Genomic DNA, 20,304 nt, shown 5'->3' on the forward strand with positions numbered 1-20,304 from the left:
ATTTCCTTTTGTTGGTTTTGTGGCTTACGTATTTTAAAAATCGTTGATCGCATAGCCACTTGGAGTGCGATAATGATTTCGTGTAGGTTTTTTTAATATCTTAATTAAATTCACCTCTGATTTTTTTCTTCTGGTTACGGACATTTTTTTTGTATGCATTTCGTTGTAAATTTAATGCGATTCACTGTTCAAATATGCATAAATTTCCCAAATTCCCATTGCAGTAAAACAGCCAGAAAAGAGCGTAAATTGATGGGAAATATACACCTACTTCAATTAATAACGGTAGACCATTTTCTTTTGCATTACATAAACGACCTCTTCGGTACATTACACCAAATGCTATATGTAACATGAGAATTTCTATTACCAGTAGGTTTACCGAAGGCCACAATCTTTCATTAAAAATGCTAAAAATTGTTATAATTGGAACATGGTATGTTCGCGTGTCTCATTTCTCGATAGAAAGTGAATTTCCGAGTTTGCGGGAATTTTTCACATCAACAATAGGTAGTAATGGACTACGCTATTCCAATAAATGCCATTGTACAATTAATTTCATAATCCGGCTTTCACCCTTCATTTACAAAAACCGAATTTCCGAAGACCATTAACCTAGTATTAACCAAACTCGAGTGAAGATTTCGTTATCCAGATTTCATTACCAGCAAGTTGATGGTAACACAATGGGGAATGACACCGTTTTGTTAATTTTAATTAAGTGATTATGTATACAAATCTATTAAACTAGCGTCGTTAATTACCCACTAAAAAAATCTCGCAATTTCGTTTCGTCATTTACAACATTATTAGTATTGCACTTCGTTCGTCTTTAACCTTAACCTAAACACAAATAATTGTAGGGAGAATTGTTAATCTTAAAACTGCCAAGTTCAGTGTTGTAATACAATTACAATTACATATAAATCGTGACGTTTAACAATTTAATTATACTGTCACGAATTTCATTTGTATAACAATGATTTCATCCGCTCGTTCATTGAATGTTTAAGTTAAATAATGAGTGTTGGATAATCGTTAATTGAAGGTACCAATGCTCTATAATTAAAGGTGCTTAAATCTTTATTTGGAGTTACGATTGGTAAAGGTTGCCAATAGAAAATTTAGTATTGTTTGGGTGTAATGGAAATGTGCCAAATTATTTAGGATATCATGTTTTCGTAATGAAATATTCTATATGGCACAATTAATAATAATTCGACACTAAATACTCATGCTAGGAAATTTATTTATGTTATGTTAATGAAAATAATACCCTTTAACCTTCAATATGGTAATTTGGCAAAATACGCCACAGCATTTTCCATAGAAAGCGAACACCTCTTAATGTTATTTGAATTTTGAAAAAGTTTCAAGTTTCAAGGTAATAATCACTGGGGGTCATATACTCGAGAGAATCTCCAAAGTGTGCCAGAGAACTTTCCCCTGCAGAAAATTGCGCCTTCTTCTGCTTTAGTTTATTTTATTTTATTTTTTATTTTATTTTATTTTATTTTATTTTATTTTATTTTATTTTATTTTATTTTATTTTATTTTATTTTATTTTATTTTATTTTATTTTATTTTATTTTATTTATTTGTTGCCCCTCTTGTTCTGGGCCCTCAACAGGTTTGCGCCCAATTACACAGTGACTCGCATAACGCTTTTTAGAGGTGCCCCTGCAGAAGGTCTTAAGTTATTCTATACTACTCCGGTATTTACCTTACGAATAAGGAAAACTGCAGGACAACCTAATTCGGAGGACCCGGCCGAATGCTCGAAACTGATCTAAGGAAATTCCCATCTCTTCCACAGATGAAAACTTCTAACCTCAGCCCAGGTTCGAACACCCGACCTTCCGGCTATGCAGCTCACCACTGAGACACATTGCCGGGTGGCAGAGAGCCATGAACTCTTGTTTCGCAGCAGGGTCTTAAGCTAGCATTACACTTGTCAATTTATTCATGAATTAATTCACGAATTTATTGTCGTCAATTTCTTCACGACAGGGTTTGGTTTTTACATCTGTGAATAAATTGGTGAAGTTTTTGACAAATCTGTCATTGGAGCAGTGGTGCCATCCCAATCAAAAAAATAGGTTACAGTTGTAAAATGTTTTGTAATCATTTATTTGCTTACCTTTCCACAACTACTCTTCTCGTTTTTATTAGACATTTTTTCGGGTAAAATGTAAACATAAACATATAGTCATAACCTCACTCTCTCTGATATAAACAAAAATTTGTTGGTTGGTAGCACTGAACTTCACGGTAAAATTGGCGAAAAATAGAACATGTCTTAATTTCGTGAAGAAATTCACGAAGTTCTTCGTGAATTTATTGGACGTCAAAGTTGGTGTATTACATTATACAATTTCTTCATGAAGTAACTTCATGAATTAATTCATGAAGAAATTGACAAGTGTAATGCTAGCTTTAGTGGTGTATCCAGGTTTTTTTCCTCAAATTTTGTGTAAAAAAGCCCTCATCTTGGGATAAAGCAGTCGGAAATTTGTACTCAGTTTTTGTACAGAACTGAGCAGATTGGAATTTCCAAATCTGCATGTAGAATTTTGAAAACACTCATTTCTGGTATCCTACTTGTTTAGCAACAACCAACATTTTGACTCGAGGGTCAATAATTGACACCAAAGGATTAATTTTCTTTACCATCAGTTCGTGCTTGCACTTTCTTATCGGAATTTCCTGCTCCATTTGAACTGTTTGGACCGAAATTTTAACCAAAATAGGGCGGAATATATTCCTTCTAAATTAGTTCAAGCATTATTTTCTGCGACACAAATTTGTTCCATTCAGCCAATTTACAAAGATCGATTCCTTTAGGGATTTTTCTGATTACTTTCAATAAATATGTAATGCCATTTCTTAAAAAGAACCCATCGTTGTTTTTATACAAATCAAAATATTTACGTTACCCTAATTATAGCGTTTTCTGGAATTCATGGTTTCCGTGTTTTCCGCAATTCCCGCAAGACTTAAAGTTGGAGAATATAGAAAGAAACCTCGATCTTCAAAAGAAGTACTGGTGTTTTCTGATTTTTTACGACTGTGCTTCGTATGCAAATGATCGAGCAATGAACTTTCTATTTATATCGTCTGCTTTCACCCAAATTCTCGTTTTCTCAATATGAGTTATTCTTAGCGCACTATAAGGCCAACCGGGTTTAATGTTACACGGTCAACTTTGTTTCTTTTAACTTCGACTTTCAAATTAGAATCCTTTATTGATGGAACCATCATTCTAATTATGATTTATGCGCGGGAAAAGTTCGCTAGTACTTTTATAATTTTTCGATAGTTTGAGGGCGCGAGAAACTGTCGAAATTGTCTTTTTGGAGCGTCAATATCAGCTTTACGGTAGGTAAAAATCATTGCACGGTTTAGGTCACAAAACACAGAGTGCATTCCAATGCCGAGCGAGTCTAAGACGAGATTGGCATAAATCAACCGCTCGCCCGAAATTCTGGACCGTGTTATATGGTTTCAGTCACAAAACAAAGAGTTCGCATCCATGCCGAGCAAACCGAAGGCGAGATCGGCCTAAACCAACCGCTCATCTGAAATTCTGGACCGTGGTTATAGAGTTCCAAGCACAAGCGTGGTGTACGGTTCCGGTCACAAAACACAGAGTACACACCAATGAATAAACCATCCGCTCGCCCGAATTTCGGTGAGGGTATACGGCTGCCGTTACAAAATGCGAAGGGCTTGTCTCACAACGAAAACTGCTCGTATTTTTTGCACATCGATGCCGAATGACCCGAAGGCTAGTTCGGCATAGCTCGGGTTCTCCTGTAGATGCGCCCCTCTCCGTCGACGGTGACAAAGGACGTTTACTAACGGTCAAATACACACAACACTTTTTCAATCATACATCTAACCTAATAAAAAACAACGATCTTTGCCAGAACGTAGAACTATATAAAATAGTGATTCGTTACCATTATATTCCACCCGAAACACTTGGTAAGATACCAACTTTAGCTCCAGTTACTGCGACATCTCGTCTCCAGGCATCCGAAACCCATTATGAAAACGATTCTCTACAGAAATTGAAAGACGCAGAAACGACATCTTCAATTCCATCAAATGCTTACAGATTTATTCTTGAAATTCCACTACCCGCACAATTTATTAGAATATCAACGCTCTAAATTTCTGTATTGCTAGTATTACGATTAGGGGGTTGGTTTCCTTAGGTCAAATTTAATGCTTTAATGAGATGGCTGTGTGATATATGTAGTTGGCAGTCCCCAGTTTTTGAAAAAAAAAAATAGTTTTTGGATAAAACGCAAAACACGTCGATTTTGGTTGGAAGCGGGGGATCTTTTGCTTACAAATTTACACACCTAGCGTCAGCCTCCTAAGCAGGGTTTCCACCCTTTCAATAATTTTAAATTGAACGTTGGGTCGAATGACACATCGTTGGAAAGGGCTCTTAATTTCCTACACGCCTCTGGTTAATTTTTCAAATTCTAGCAACTCTTTGGGGAAGATACACTTGAGGTATGAACTATGTACCATAAGTACGTTTGATTCACTGAAATGGAATCGTATCACTGTTTTACCGTCAGTACCTAAAAACCGAGCTAAACACCAAGACAAAATATTAAAATATGGGCATCTGACATATCAGATAATGCAGGTCGTACCCAATTTCTCCTGCTTTTATCTTATATTTTCTTGTATCCTGATGGAGTAGATCGAGATTCTGTACCACGTTCCTTTTTTTAGCGTGGTTGTTGTGGGTTCGAATCCCGCGCCGACTGCTCTGTCTAGGGTTTTGTCAGAGTTCCCTCTCCGCACCATAACTCCCTTATTCCTTCCGTTCCCAGCCTTAACTTTATCGATCCTTACATTCCTGTTGTCTGGCTGAAGAGGGTCAGGAAACCCTGAGCAGCCCGCTTTCAGTATCCCTCGGGGTGTCGGAGGCATGAAACACGTTGACCCTTTCCTTTTCCCTAGCGTGATTCCGATTTCTGATTGTAAAAAATATTACTTATTCAAAAAACGGCGACACAAAATTTTGTATATACGTTTGTCTTTATTGGACATGTTCGTACAACACTGCGTTAGTTCTCTCTTTACGACTATGTTTAATTCCCAAGTTCAACGTTGTTCAAATATGAAGTAACTGTTTATTGCAATTAGCTCTTCCATGACCAGTAATAGCGGCACCGGTATAAACGAAATTAATGGAAGAAAGAGCTTATAAAAGCACCTTAAATTAACAAACTGTAGCGCAACACTCAATCTTAATCATAATTGCAATATCCGCTTACGTAATGGCTAACTTCCCAAGCGGCTCTTTAAAAATAGGTAGGTAGGTACCATAAATTCTATCCTTAAGATCTTGCGGCTAGAAAATACAATTTATGGATAAGCATAAATTAAAGTAAATAAACAGGCATTAACTTAGATCGCATATAAATCAAACTAAATGAAGATAATAACACTACTACAACGCATGTATATGAATATCAATGATGGTTTGTAAATATTTAATGAGTAAACATTATGTATTCATGAGTGTATTCAATCGCGAAAGAAATGCAAACTTATTCACGCTATTAGTATTTCCCATATGTATTATATTACCTTTCGTATTACATATGAGATATTGAGTTGGAATTTAATCTGTCATTTCTAGTGTAAATATTTGTAAGTAAATTAGTCGGAAAAGGAAATTAGAAGAAAGTTACTGTGAGAGTTTGAACAAAAGGATCGATTCTAATTTGAAGCGTTAATCAAACATTGTGTGAATGGGTAATACTATAAATTAATTACGGATAGGTTTGCAACTTTCCTATGGAAAAACTTTTTCACTGCGGTAGAATCTGCATGGGAAAAGGTAAGTGGTTACCTGAATCGAAAAATCTCTTCTTTGGTGTTAATGAAAGTGAATCTAAACTATCATTTGCACATCAGTTTCATATATCCTATAGCACTAATGTTTTCTCTAAACGTCAGAAAATTGCAAACAAATGGAGAATTTTAGTAAAATTGAGGAGTTTTATAATTTTATTTTCCCACATAACCTCCTTGAATTTCAATGCAACGATGTTCCAGTGCCTTTGTGCCTCTATGGGAGTGCGTCTCTCATCTCCTATACCAACTAAGAACTTTTTTAGTCCGGTCGAGAATTTGGAAGTCTTTACTTCTAACGACAAATCTTGAGACATTTTGGTGACAAGTGTTTTTGGAATCTGCCGACTGCGTTTTTTCCTGTCACCACCTCGAAATCCGGTTACTAAAGCCCCAAATCAAGATGGGGGCCAAAATGGCGACTAAAGCTCACTATAACATTTTTTTTCTTGTTGGAAACAAAGGTATTATTATGATTTTTATCTAGTACATACGCTTTGCTATTTATTACTATCTTATAAAAAATGTGTAGCAACAAAATCAAGATGGTGGTCAAAATGGCGGTAGAAACTTGAGTTATCTAACTCGTTTAATTGCAAAGAAAATAGTATATTAAGATACAAGTGTATAATCAATTCTTTAAAGCACGCGCAACGAGTTTAAGGGCACGACGCAAAGCGGTGAAGCCTATTATAAAGAATATGAAAAGATGTTTCCATGGATGAAATAGGAAGTCACTTACGAATAAAGTCTTAAATGCATCGATAATGCTGGCATATATGAAGGAAATGCAAAGGTGTTTAAATCTTCTATCTTTTAGTGCATTCATTCAAAACTTCAAACAATGCCGCGATTAAAAAGTGGAACAGATTTGGAGGCATACCCTAAATTACGCGAATTGCGAAAGCTTCAACCAAAGGATAGGTACAAGCCAAAGAAATGTTCTGCATTTACAGAAAGCGACCTAAGAGGATTTTTTTTATTTCAACCCCAGATGACAGTTTCAAAAGTCATACTTGAAGTATCATTACTTAGCAACTTTAAAGCACGTGTGTTTTAAGGCCTTTTTTCGCACGCATTTGAGTGTTTAAAACGGAGATTGTGATTGAGGTATAATAAAAAATTTGTAGAAGCAGTATAAGCTGTAGGTGAAAAGTACCTACACTAATTTCCTACGTTTATTTTTTTGGTTTGGTTATACCTACATTTTTTATTATGCTTACATAAGGAACTAGGTAATAAGCATACGAAAAACGACGATGATCATGTTTTAATGGTAACGATGTAACACTTTGAGGTGTCAGCAATAAAAGTAAATTATACTTTTTTACGACATGCATCAGGTTATGATTATCAAGATTTTCAAGTTTCCTACTGAATACTGATGTATCTTAAGGCCCATTTCACAAGCGAGTCATGATCAGCCCTGATGGTCAGTCGAATTATTCTGCTTTCACATGCATGGCGCGTTTGATCGATCGCGAAAATGTACATACCTACATGCAGTACTTTTTAGTTCTCGATTTTTTTATAATCTTCCGATCCCGTATCCCAAACTATTCTTATCCCTTCTACCCCACTATTTAATCGTTGGGTATACCTACCTATACTACTTGTCTTGTACCTAACTGATGGAACGCATGCATGTGAAAGACCCACTCAAACCGACGTGGGAATGCTGGAACGTGTTAGCCTTTACTCCTGTACTAGGGATTAGTGGCGGCTGACTTATACAGGGTGTAGCACCTAAGATCCCTCGGATCATCACTCCTTTACCATAAAAGATACCGAAAAAATTCTTAGAGCAAAAATGTAGACAATTACTTTAACGATTTCGATGTTATAACCTTTTTTCGTTAAAATTTGAGTTTTTCAAAAATTTTTTGGGAGAAGCTCAACAGCGCAGGCGGCTAATTTTTGGACTGAGACACAGGTTACCTCTTCCATAATCACATAATTTTTGTTTAGGTACTTTATCGAAAAAATATGATTAAACAAAAATTCCAAATTTCACCACTTCTTGGGGGGTGGCTACCAAATGAAACGCGTTAGACGCTGGGTTTATTTGGAAAAAGTGCTTTTCTTGATCTCTTCTATCACCCAATTTTTTTACACACGGTCATGTAACACCCTGTATATGTTGTTCTTTACTGTATATAGTGTACTATACAAGGTGGTGACTTGCGTAACGCATCATAGGGATTTCAATGTAAAATTCATAACATGGGATTATTGGCTCCCCAAATTATTTTAGATCAAAAATGTATTAAGGTTTTCTGTAGAATAAATTTTTTTACGTCAATCAACCGTATTAGTTTTCAATTTTTTGCATAAGAAAGACGGAAAATTGGAAAAATAAAACCCCCATCTTTTTCAATAATCTGTGATGCCATGGAATTTTCTAATACATAAACTACGCCAATATCCGTCATCCCATGGGATGTCTGCTATAAAACAAATGAAATTCTATCAAAATGTATTATATTTAGAACAGCGAATTCAACATAAAGACAGACCAAATGACTAAAAGCGGTTTCCTAATATAACAATTTACAATAAATGTTCGAATAAGTCACCATTAACTGTAAGACAGTAGTCGATCAAAAAATCCATTTCGAACTGCTGCTAATTGATAACTGGATACCTTTTTGTTTTAGAAAATTCCATGGCATCGCAGATTATTAAAAAAAATGCGCGTTTTATTTTTTCAATTTTCCGTCTTTATATGAAAAAAATTGAAAACTAATACGGTTGATTGGCGATTTTCTACAAAAAACTTTCATACATTTTTGCTCTAAAATAATTAATTTCAAACCACCAAGCTATTCTACCTGGTAACAATTTGCGCCCAACGTCTTCGAACTTCTCAAGCCCACCACCAGCTCTAACTGACAGCACCCGGCCGCCATTATCACCGCAACAACCATCGGCCTGGACCAAGTTAACAGTCCAGTAGCGCTCAAACACCACAATCTGCGATGCTTATGAAACTATGAAACTCGCAGCACGGCAGAAGAAGGCGCCGTCCCAACCCCGGAATCCAAATCAAGCACTCCTCCGCCGGCCCAGCCTCGGAAGCGAAACCAATCATCACCACCACCGCCGCCACCGACTCCAAGTGGAGCGTGGGCCAAACTTTGAGGCGACGCTCACAGGAGACGCCCCCGCAACCATCACAGCACCCGCCACACATAAGATCACGCTCACCGGTAGTCATTGTGGAAAAAAGGACGGCAAACCACGATTCTGTGTTGGCTATCGACGGCTGAACGCCATCACCAAAGACGAAAGCTCAAGCCTACTCGTTATCCACGAGACATTACGGGAACTGGACCGCGAAGATCTTCTCAACCATGGACCTAAAGTAAGTACCACTGGATGATGCGTCCAAACCTTTAACCGCCTTCACGACACCCGACGGAGCCTCCTACCAATTCAGAGTGATGTCCTTTGGTTTGAAAAACGCACCAGCAACATTTCAAAAACTGATGACACAAGAAGTCCTCCCAGGATATCTATTCGCAATGGTCTACCTAGACGGCATCATTGTGTACTCGGAGTCCTAGAAAGAGCTTCCCCTCTATGCTTTTGTGTCCCTCTACTGTCTCATGTTGTACAACAAGTACGTAATTTTTAGCGCATTTTTGTCTTCGACGCGTAATCGACTTTGGGTCCAAAAGTTTCTAAAAGCTTTTCATCGCGGTCTCTCTCGAGCTATGAGAAGTACCCAAAAAGTTTTTAGCGAAATCCACCAAAATACGAATCGCGGCTTCAGCTTTCCTTAGCTCAAGGTGTGTCTGTGTTTGTAATGGATTACTTACTTCGGAGATAAGAGTTTTCGACGCGGATTGGAACACGTAGTGCACGCTTGGAGAATTTTAATTCGTGGGAATACACCTCTCCTGCTTTACAGTTTGCATAATTGTATAACGAAATGATCAACCACTGTGCTTGCACTAACTTTTACTTTTTTAACGTAACGAAACGTAATTAAAATTTTAGCAACAGACCTATACTTTAAGGCGATTGTTGCGCGTCTCTCCAGCCTTTTTCACTAACTTCACGATCTAATTCTCGTAGTCTGAATCTTAGCGCACGATGGCGACGTCGTGCGTCTCCTTAACTTATCTTGTCCGGCCTAAAAACCGAAACGAAACAAACGAGAATTGACGGATCGTCTCATCCCGCAAACTTTCGATATCTTCCGCAACGACCAACCAAAATCTACCGTTCTGATTTAATCCGTTGCCGTACTGTACCACCGTTTGTTCCAACGCACAGTTAAAGACTTGTGTGAGCTGGCCGGAAGACGAAATCCTTAAATAAAACTCAATTAAACAACGAAGAAGCAAAATAATTGTGCTCGGGTCGGTGCATTTTCGGATAGGATTTTCTCTCGCAGACGGCAAATCAATTGCGTTTTACGCGAACTAAAAATAGAAAAGCCACATTTCACGAAATAAAAAATATTCTACGTGGACACTACGTGTTTCGAACGCGCCGCAGTTAATGAACTCTTATCTCCATTAATTCATTATCAGCCAAGACGTATCTTAACATCAGGAAAGCTGCAACACTATTTAGAGCAAGAAAATCTCTTCAATATGTACGAAACGTTTTGATCCAACAATTAATGTCCAATTCGTGTTGCAATCCTAGAACTCGTGCTGTGTAACCAATAGAATAAAACAAAACTAATTAATGTAGTATTTAAAATAATTGAAAACATTACATAACTATAACCATTAAACTATGTTGGATAAGTGAAGTAGAGTGAACAGCCAAAATTCAGAAAAATAGGCAATATCAAACAGATAAACTGACAATCAGAAGGAAAAGGTACCGAATATCAGTTCACTATTTACAAAGGGCTCAAGAATGTCATGTGTCAATAAGAAAACCATCAAGCCAAGTCAGGAAGGCATGTCGCAAGAACTACTCGACAAGGAAGTCTAAAGCAATCAAGCTCGACGTCTTGTAAAATTACGGCTAATTCGATGTCTGTTTTATACGTATATGTCATAAACACTAACGAAGTACTTACAATATATAAATATTAATTAGCACTAAATGTCATAATTTTTTACAATTTACGAGTTTGTCGGTCAAAATTTCTCAATTTGAATACCACTCGCGATCAAATTAGGATTTTCGACACACTCGCACTTCTTCCATCCATTTCGGTGACACTTTATTGGCAGATTAAGTTGCATTAGCTCCCACCCGAATGATGGACGATACCATAAACAATCCTGAAAAGTAACATCTTGAAGGGAAGTTCTGTCGAATGTCCAAATCGACCCTGATTTGTATTAATTAATGTAAATGTCAAAACATTGGCGAAAGTAAATTATTCATAAACATTACAAAATTTTGTTACAGAAATCTATGACATTTTTATCTTAATTGCTAGAAAGTCAACATATTCTGTTATTATTTATTATGCCATCAATTTGTAGATTTGCTTTTGGCGATTGGTCTGCCGTTTCAATTAGCTGTGTTACAGTGAGCCAAATTTCTTTTGGCGTAAAATGAAGAAGTCAAAGTTAATGGTTCCAAAATATATATTCATTACTGCAGTAAGTTCAAGTGACGGAAAAGGCCATGTCTATGAGAACAATGAATCTTGAAGAACTGAACTGCAAATCGGTACACGATCCATGCCCAAAGACCGATATAAAGTTATCAGTCTAACCCGGTGTTATTGTTGCCAAAAAAAGAAGTTTTGAGTTATTTTCAAGAGGAATATATTTCAAAAAGAATTTGTGAAAAATGAACAATTTCGCGATGAACGGAAACGGTCATTCGACTCAGTGATCTCAACGCTTATTATTTTTTTTAACTTGTACGTTCCCGTAGCTCAGAACCTAATTCCTTCAAAAACCTTCTCCAAGGTCTATTCCCACATTTTTTTTTTTTTTGAGTTGGATCCATCGTTCCTCGAAATGGGGGTTGAAATATATTATGTTATCAAAAATCTCTAAACCTTCCCCATATAGTTTTATTCGTTGAAGTTTTTAAAAATAACAGCGACTATAGTTTCGGCGTACTGCCATCATCAGGCGACTAGAAGTGTATCACAATATAGCAAATTTGAAAACATTAAGAGCTAGTACTTACTGTGAAAGTTAACAGGAAAACGGTAAATTACAAACGTTGAAGACGGATAAGACGAACTTTCTGAACTGACTTATAGGATTTCAGCTTTCCTTAAATCAAGGTGCGTATTTGTTGATGATGGATTAATCTCGTCTCGTTCATACTGTTCATAGCATAGAAGAACGACATATCTCACTGAACAACATTAAGGGGGTCATTCAACGAACCAAATGGCATTCTAAAAAATAGCAAAACGTCGATCACTGGAAACTGGAGACTTGCTTTTGAATAAGTGTATATATAAATGATTAAAATTTTTCGGAAATTCTAGTTGATAGCGCGCCGAACGGAAATGGCATGAATTGCGCTAACGCTAAATGGACTATTACAACAGTTCGCAAAGCATTTCATTTTCGTTAATAACTGTTAAATCTACATAAAACGGAAAGGAAGTGTGCATCATAATTTAAATAATAAGTAATAATATACATACCTAAGAAACAAATAAGTGAGCAACGCGCATTATGACTTTCGCAAATGCCCACTTTCCGATTCGGTACATTTACTTACAGGAAAAAAAAAATAAAAATTTACCATAACCTGCACATTATCAAGTATATTAATATATACATTCAATGACTTGCATTGTTTACTTTCTTTCACATAGATAAATATCCTTACTTGCAAGTTTGCTCATTTCCTCTAACCCAAATTTCCAACATATATAGCAAGTAATTTGTGGTAAGCAAAACCTGCAATCAGGTTTCGCCACAATTGTCATTTAGCCACGGACATATTTAGTTGGTAGAGGGCTGACGAAGTTACGCAAATAATCTGGATAAGCTACACCTTTTCTTCGAATGAAGAGAGAAATATTTCTTTATGCTTAACTTTCTACACTCGAATTGTGAACAGCACGAGTGCTTGAAAGTATAAACATAAACATGTCCAAGTAATTTGTTACACTAACAACGTCAAGGGCCCTTGGACAGCAACAACAATTTTAAATTTCAAATAAATAGGAGGTATCTGGTTAGGTCTTATTTTAATTGTCTTTTTAAACTTTGAAGGAAGCGGAATCATCTATAATTGAAATTGTAGATTATTTTATTTGGAGAAGTATTACGTTTCATAGCGCTAATAGAAGGCAAGCCATGAAAAGTAACTTCTCATCCAAATAAAGTATGCAGTTTGCACTTCCGCAAACTTACCCAAAACATTTATTTTAATGATAGGTTTTCAAGTGATATTAATAGCGTTCGTTAAATTAACGCCATTTTCAAGTAGGTAAGTTATTGTAGGTTCTAAAAATTGTACACCATTGAGCTGTTGGCAGTTGATAATATTTCATAGCACAAATTTTCCCGTATAAACCAAAAATTCCTTACCTTGTACTTACAAAACAATTGAAACGTTATACAAAGGAGTCGTCAAACATAAAAATTAGCTTTGAAACTCTGGTCGTAACGGCCTTTTGAGCTCTGAAGGGCGCTTTCCTGCCTTATCTGCAACAGATAACAACACAAAGCAAACAAACAAGAGGGACAGTGAAAAACGCGGCACATAAATATTGCGGTAGCAATATCTAACGTCTGACACTACGGTCAGTTGAATACTAAAACCGCAATTACTACTGAATACGAATCAATAATTCAATTTACGTAAACTAAACAAAAGCAAAATTTTGACTCGACAACGAATCGTCCGTACAAATCGGTAAAATAAAAGCATAAACGTAACGTTAATTTCAAGAAAACTACTATACGATGCACAAATAACTAAATTCCTATACAACAGCAATGTATTATTACAAAATGCAAATAAGATAGTATGAACAAATTCTTCGGTGTGACACAAATAACGTAACTAAAAATCGTAGGTATCTGTTTTGGAATAAGTCTCGGTAATTTTAAAAATTAATTTATAAAAAAAGCGATAACTAATATCTTCTTATGACAAACTAATCTGAAGGATACAGCGTAATCAAACCAGTATGAATGAATTATGTACGTAGATCACCAGATAACTTAGGTATAATCACGTGATTGATTTCAACCAACATGGCTGCTGAATTTTCGAATGTGTAGGTAGTCAAATTCACACTTATTTCATAACGGATGTTGTCATAAGTATTCAGATAGATAGTAACGAAACAGTAATCCAGAAGAGAACAGAAGAAACAATGAGAGAAGCTTGAGGAAAAACAAAGCTCTAAAAAAATAGGTATTAAAAATAATGCTGATTCATAATCTTCACATACCTTACAGTAATTACTTGCAAATATAAATCCGCTAAGCGTCTTCAATAGAGCAGCGACAACACATCAGGAATAGAGAGAAAGATTTCAAAGGAACATGGTGATGTTCAATACCAAGAGGCAGACAATATGTCAAAATAAAAGTATTGGCCTATCGAGATTGCGCTTAACCACTGTGAAGGCCATACGTTCTCTACGCGGAACAAGTACAACTGTACGCAAGCCGAAGTTAAAGAAGGGATAGAATTGTGCAGTAAGGTACAAAGCGTGAACTCTAGCGACAAGAGAATGAAGTACCTGAGGCTAATGAAAGCTATAACACTCGGATGGCCTCTAGCGGCGAAAATAAATAACTATTGAATATAAATTTAAAAAATGTGCAATTGCGTGCGTTTTTCCGTCCGTTCAAATCCACTTCTGCGGTTTTGAACAACAATTTTTAAGGGAAGTATCCTAGAATCGTGGAATTGTTCTATTGAAAAGACTCATCGAAACGAATTGGTTTCTACAAACCATCACCGATTCGTTTTTTAGATTAGAGAGTGACGGGGTGTGGGGGAGGGTGGTAGTAATTGGTTTTATCTTTGGTATTATTCTCGGCAAAAGGAATTGTTTTCTAACAACTTTCGCCCTTGTTTCTTACTCTTTATCAAAATAAGGGCGGAGGTGGGTGAACTGGTTTTATCCTCCATGGTACTCTAATTTATTAAATCTGAACGAAAGGGATTAATTTCTACTAACCATAGTCCTCCTCGTCGATCTATTATCGTGATCGATTTTAATTCCTTGTACCTCAAAAGCGGATTGCCGTAGGAGAGTACTTACAAAGGGCGAAACACGACGCACATCTACTGGAGAATTTCTCTATAAAGGCTTGATCCTTCTTGCATTTTAGAGCGTAGATTTTGAATGTAGGCCAGACGGTTTTTTAACTATAATGTATAATTTACAATTTTTGAGCTCTTTTTGGTATTTCTCCAGTTAAAGTTAAAAATGTCTTACTACCTTCACGGGAACTCGACAAAGTTCAGAAATTGGAAACAGAGGCATATATGGGCATGTTTGAGCGTACCAATGTTACCATCTTCAAATGTTTTATCCCCAAAACTTGAAAATATTTGCTTTTCTGATATTTTGAAAGCACCAATTGCCCAATTTGGGTCCTTTGTGCTTATTTTACGAGCAATATATTCGTTAATTTAAAGTTTTTATGTTGATTTTTAAACTTTGAATTTTGATGTGCGGTTTTTTTATGGAGCTTTCAAGCTATTAGATTACGAAAGTCGAAGGACGTGAAAAGTGAAAAGTATAAGAAATAGCAGCTCATTGCTCAAAAATAAAGTGGGAGATTTGGCGGAAAAAAGAGAAGTGAGGTCATTTCTACCCCTTCCTACTCAGTAGTTTAATAAAACACCTCAAACTATCTCCCATCAAGCCCCGTCACCTATGGCTTACTAAACAACACATGTTCCCATCTATGTCGACTAGGGGGTATCGCAAGTCGTACTCACAAATAGGAACTGTAGGGCCTAGACGAAACTTCCGATTTTCATGATCTTTGATTTGTTGGACTCATCTGCGACCCGAATAGCATAATAACTATTAAAATATCGAAAACAATACACACGAAAAATATAACGAAAATAATTATAAAATTAAATAAAAGAACTAATGACAACTACCCCCAAATCAAATGTTTTCAATCTCAGCAACCGTCAAAATAAAAACTATCAAATTAAAAAGATTTAGTGTACAAATTGTAGTTTTGCAACAAACCTTCAGCATATTCTGAAACGACATCTCTTAAGAAAGTCTTCAAAGGATTTAAAATGTGCACGGTGTAATTACACAACGAAGTACAAAGCAACATTAAATAGGCATCGGTTAACTCATAATACTTTCAAATATTTAAAATGTGCACAGTGTGATTTTGCAACACATCACCACCGCGTCCTGAAACGACATCTTTTAACTCAAAAAACCTTAGAGGATTTAAAATGTGCGTAATACAACATTTGTCGCGTCTGCCATTATCTATCAATAAAAATGAATATTTGTCTGGCTGTTTCTCTCTTATGCCTGTATAAAACCGTTTATCCGATTGCCATGAAATTAGGGGAATGGTTTAACGCATGCGAAAGTCTCTAAGTTAGTAAAACATTTTCCGAAATTCCCCCCTCCCCCCGAGAACCAGAAAATAAGATTTTATGTACCTATTACAGTTGGAAGAACACCTGACGTTTAGAACGTAATTCTTTGAAGGCGTTAAGCTGTACTCCGAAAGAACTTTCCGAAGATCCCACGGGAACGGAAACGGAGTATTGGAAAAAAGGCGATACTAAGTTCGCCGGGACTGATAGTTATTTATAAAAAAAAAAGGCACTTTAGACGTTACAGTGATCACTTAGGGACTTTGAGTAATGCAACCGATTCAACAGATCTTTAATTGCATCGTGACTTAGAATCACAAACATAAACAAAGTTCAGTTTTGTTGTAACGAAGGCCTGTTACAGTTGACAGTTTGGCATCACAAATACCGGATGTAACATTTAAGATACCGTTGTCATGTTGCTAAAATATTTCTGGTCGCCAGTTACGTGATGTATTCCAATGGATGCATCAAACTTGCTTTTTTTTTAGTGGAACACCATACGCCTCACATCGCCCAAATATCCCCTCTCGGATGCATATGGTAATTAGCAGACGCGTTATCCATTCGGAAAGCCCGGCGCCATTTTTGTACAAATTTGCTTTTTAAAAAAATTGAAGAAGAAAATCTCAAACCTAATGTGCAACTCCTATGAATTGGGATACGCATTTTTGTGACAAAAAATAATTTTTAAAAAATGTCATGGGAAGAATCGAACCCGAGCCGCCCGGTTGCAAACCGAATCTCCTTTCCAGACCATTATGGCACACATTCAATCGTGATTAAGCTGAGTTCGCATTCAGAAGTAGTTGTGGGGAAGGGTCAATTTTCGCACGCATGCGGACGCGTCTGCCGTTTACATCAAATATGTCTCCTGGATGGGACACATCAAGTGCGGTTAAATTTTGAATTAAGGCACAGACTAAACGACTTTCGCCAGGTGTCATATTTTTTCAAAATTCATTTCAAAAAATAGTATTTTAGTATTTTATGTTGTACAGTTGTTTTTACTTTCAGCTTAGTTTAAATTTGCTACTTTCTCAATATTGCGTAAAGTTCTTGAAATTCCAAACTTGTGTTTTTTCATAGGTGACAACATTGGAAGTTGCTTGTAGGGCGTTTTTGGTTAACAGTAAAAGACTTTTTCTGTCAATGTTTTGTAATAACTGAGACCAATGGTGGATATCGAAATATGGACGCATTGTATGTTTTCGATGGTACTTAATGAACAACTGATTTTGAAAGTGAAAACATTTTAACAATTACTAATTTAAAAATCTTTGTCCGTTTACACGGAAACACTGACGGTTTGTTAGAATTATAGGTGCTTATTTAATCTAGTGCCTACCATTAAAGCTAACTGAATGATCATTAACGCCTATGGAAATTTATATAATCAATGTACTTACTAATTACCTTGTCGATAGTAGTTCTAATGAGCTCTATTCAACATCATATGCGATGTATAGGTAGTTAGATAGAACCATAAACGTCTCATGGGAGTGGTGCGCCATTTTGTGCAAGCAATCAGACCTTCAATAATCTCACCACAAAGTAATTAAAAGAGCAGAAAAAATTAGCGTTAATTAAACTATTTCATTCCCTGAGCTGAGTACTTATTTATATGCACCTATACCGTCAGTAGACCTTGTTAGATTATTATATAACGCGTATATAAATTTCGCGATGGATTTTTAAAAAGAAATATCATTCCTTTCACTTTCATATCTAAACGTTTGCAATTATCGATGTCATAACAGAGACTGGCACTTTTTTCAACTCTAATTACAATACTAACCCTTGGGTAAGTGTTTAATAAAAATATATCGACTGGATCTTCGATAAGTCGCGCAATTACCGGCGTTAAAAAATGCACCGGCGCGGCGGTTTTTGTAATAAGATAAATACGATCCCTTATATAGGTTTTGTAACTTTCGATTTTAATTCAGGTTTCAATTATTGGTAGTCATTTGGACCAGCGGCGGCGTGTGCGATTTATGCATATTTAGTTGTGCACAATTGCCAAACGTCAAAAATTGCATCAGCTCGTGGACAAATTTCCGTTTTAGAAAGGAAATTATAGTAAAGGAACACCACCCGACCGGAAATTCTTACAAGACTAAATAAAGGTAAAACCCTATTTAATAAAACACTTTCTACTGAATTATATATGAAAGAAATTGAATTTTGGTCCACGGGGAGCCCGAGAGATGTACGCAATACTGAGAAAGTAGTTGAATTGTTCTTTTTTACGTAAATGTTAGAAAATGACAAGGTGCGGCGATTACAATCGTTAATTCGTCAAAAGTCTTCATCGCCTTCTCAGCGGTCGGTGAAATTATAAGAATCGCCGCATAATAATAGAAAGTTTATGTCATAATTGGGCCCTCATTAATAATCACACACGTCGATCGGTATTGATAGTTGAGTAATTTTTTGATACGCACTTCTTTAGGGATATCCGGCAACCGTACGCAGTATACCTACGATCCGGGTTAATTGCAGTTTCAGTCGTGACCATAGGCAAACAAAGATCGTGCATTATAAATATTCAATTTTGTTGAAATTATTTATGGCAATGAGGACCTTGACCACACAAACGCCAGCGAGAAGAAATTTAGAGCAATCGCGATAAGAAACGGTTATGGATTGCCATGGTGCAATAATCGACTGTCATTATTAAATTACCATTATTATTATCGTTCATAATTCACTCCACCCATCCTCCCACGGGATATCCCACAAAAATTATTTAATTAATTTGGATACTGATTTAGTTTGTTTTTCGTGCGCATTCAACAGTACAGCAACTTACATAGGTTACTTAATAAGATGTTGCAACTTCTCAGGTATGCTGTTAGATTCGATGACCATTTATAGAGAAATTGCTAAAAATGTTAACATGAAGTAAATTCCAACTTTTGATTTATTGCCGACACTCGATCGGGTCCCCTCTTATTGAAGTTGAACAGAATTGAAAAAGTTTGGGTACATAACTTTTCTACCTCAATAAAATACGTCATAAATTTTCACTGCATGTAATTACATGTATGTAAACACTAACATTTGTGGTTACGCTTCACATATCTACATTTATTTATCTTTCACGGAATTATTTTTACTGACCGAGTATACCGCTGCACCGCATTCCTATTCGAATTGTTTAGCTCTCGTGTAAGATGTTTGTATTCCAACAATTTTTCAACAAATCAACGTCATTTCGTAATTTTTCCATAAAGAAAAGAGTTCTGTTTTATGCAATTAGCTGTCTTGAAAAGACATAAAAATAGTCCACCCAGCAGATATGACAAAATATTTGACCATCCGCTACATGTACATTGAATCTATTTAACATCTATTTCGGGTTCTGTTAAGGACATTAAAACGTTAAACAGGGATAGTAGTAGACACTACTGTAGATTATACCAGCGGTTCTCAACCTGTGGTAGATATTATTATTTGCGTTGGTACACAAAAACAGACTTAAAATGTCAAACAGATCTAAAATCAGCAGCACATAAAATAAAACAAACAAAACCAAGTATATATTGCACGCAACTCCACTTTCCCTTTATGGGTACCCTCTTCCGACACTTCGTTTTCAAGATATTGGCTTCGACTTCACCAATAGATATGTCTCGTCCAGACAAATCATTTTGCGTTAGTGAGTACTTCCGACAAACCGTTTTCGAGATATTCGCTCTTAAAGTTTTGACCAATAGATATATTTTTTTCAGGCGTCCCAATCGCCCTTAGTGAGTACGCTCCTCCGACAATCTGTTCTTGAGATATAAAGAATTATTTATATCCGATCACAATAAGGGGTTGGGGAGGAGGAGGACTGTGGTTGGTAGAAATTAATTCCTTTCGTCGAGACCTTTCATTAGAGTACCATGAAGGATAAACCCCCCC

Source organism: Photinus pyralis, unplaced genomic scaffold (assembly GCF_008802855.1).
Source record: "Photinus pyralis isolate 1611_PpyrPB1 unplaced genomic scaffold, Ppyr1.3 Ppyr1.4_LG6, whole genome shotgun sequence".
Classification (NCBI taxonomy): domain Eukaryota; kingdom Metazoa; phylum Arthropoda; class Insecta; order Coleoptera; family Lampyridae; genus Photinus; species Photinus pyralis.